Source organism: Rhagoletis zephyria, unplaced genomic scaffold (genome assembly GCF_001687245.7).
Source record: "Rhagoletis zephyria isolate East Lansing unplaced genomic scaffold, Rhagoletis_zephyria_1.1 Rzeph_scaffold_01719, whole genome shotgun sequence".
NCBI lineage: Eukaryota > Metazoa > Arthropoda > Insecta > Diptera > Tephritidae > Rhagoletis > Rhagoletis zephyria.
The window spans coordinates 15,749-17,884 of NW_016158803.1; positions in this window are offsets into that span (position 1 = coordinate 15,749).

Below are 2,136 nucleotides of genomic sequence, written 5' to 3' on the forward strand. Positions count from 1 at the left end.
TAAATATCGCAGAAGCTCACCTAACTTCCTTTCGTTTGATACCAATATTAGATATTTAAAGATATTTTTTCAATACGTGCATAATTTTTTAAGTAGGTGGCAACTATATATGTATATTAAAAACACGATCATATTAATTTTGTTTAAAATCTTTTCGTTTGAAGCCCACTTTGTAACTTTTTAATTAAGTAGAATATGACAGCCATCAAAAATTCGCGTATAATTACACAAAACCCCTTTTAACCAGCTTTCGTTTGATAGCAATATCGAATGTCGTTAATACATTACTTACCATTCATGGTTATAAATTTGTTTAATAAATAGTAACTCTATTAAAAACACTAACATATTAATTTAGTCTCAAACGCCTTTCGCTTGATGCCCACATTGTGACCTACTGACTATCATATTTAAACAATGCATTTTTAAATAGGCGGAAACCCTTTAAAAAACCAAAACAGGTCTGTAAGTCTATATTTTTCATCTGACATCTCATTTGGAAACGCGATAGAACGGTGTAAATCTGATGCTCTTCCCAAAAGTAAAAATTATTAGGCGGCAACACTTTTCAAAAAATAAGACGTTCTTTCTTGCAATTCGTTAGATAAAGCTCGTTTACATGGCACCTTTTTTTAAATTGCGCGAACGGTGTAAGTCTTATCATTTTAGAAGCAGGTGGCAACCCTATTCAAAAAAACTGAAACCTTCTTGCACCTCTACAGGCCCAGCCCTTCTATTTGGCACCTCTTCTCTTTTAATACAACGAACGGTGTAAGTCTTCTATTTTATTCTTCAAAAAATTGAGATCTTCCTGCACTTCTACAGGCCAGGCCATTCTATTTGGTACCTATCCTGTTTTAAGACAAGGAACGGTGTAATTATTCTATTTTAGAAGCAGGTGGCAACCCTATTCAACAACTTGAGATCTTCTTGCACATCCAAGAATGATAGAATACAAGATTGCGCCGATCAGAGAGGATTTTTGAGAATAACTTTTGTGTGACGTCACACTGGTGCAATTGCGAGAGAGAAATGCCAAAACGTGGGCAAGAATGGAAGAAGAAGAAAAAATGTTGCAAGGAAAACGTAAACAAGTTGCACAAGTGTGACGTCATGCAAACAACGATTCTGTCAAATTCGTTAAGAGAGGAATAGCGGTCCGAGATCGGCGCAACCTTTGTATTCTCTCAATCGTGTTGCACATCTACAGGCCTAGCTCTTTCATTTGGCACCTCTTCTGTTTTAATACAACGAACGGTGCAGATTTTATAATTTGAAAAATGGTGGCAACCCTATTCAAAAAAGTCATGCCTTGTGGTACATACATCTAGAGGCAAAGCCCTTTAATTTAGCACCTCAGTTTTGAAAATCGAATAATCGGTTCAGATCTGATGCTGTTGGCAAAAACTCTCTTCATGTATTGTATGTATTACATCGAGGGCTTATATTCAATACCCTCTATCTACAATTTTGATGNCAGTGTGACGTCATGCAAACAACGATTCTGTCAAATTCGTTAAGAGAGGAATAGCGGTCCGAGATCGGCGCAACCTTTGTATTCTCTCAATCGTGTTGCACATCTACAGGCCTAGCTCTTTCATTTGGCACCTCTTCTGTTTTAATACAACGAACGGTGCAGATTTTATAATTTGAAAAATGGTGGCAACCCTATTCAAAAAAGTCATGCCTTGTGGTACATACATCTAGAGGCAAAGCCCTTTAATTTAGCACCTCAGTTTTGAAAATCGAATAATCGGTTCAGATCTGATGCTGTTGGCAAAAACTCTCTTCATGTATTGTATGTATTACATCGAGGGCTTATATTCAATACCCTCTATCTACAATTTTGATGAAAATGAGTTTTTGATGGTAACGTGAGCTCTTATTTATCCTTCAGCCATGACAATAATGCCAAACTTAAAATTTTGCTTTTATGGTATTATATTCTCATTTTGAAAAATCCACTATCTGCAATAACATTTTGTTACAAAAGCAAAATCCTCTATCTACACAATTTTGCTGGAAAATCGTTTTCATTACCATTTTTTGTGGCAGGTCAAATAAAGACTGGGTTAGTTACATGTGCCGATGCATGTATGTATATGTTCCGGTAAAATCCGATCTTAGGTCAAACTA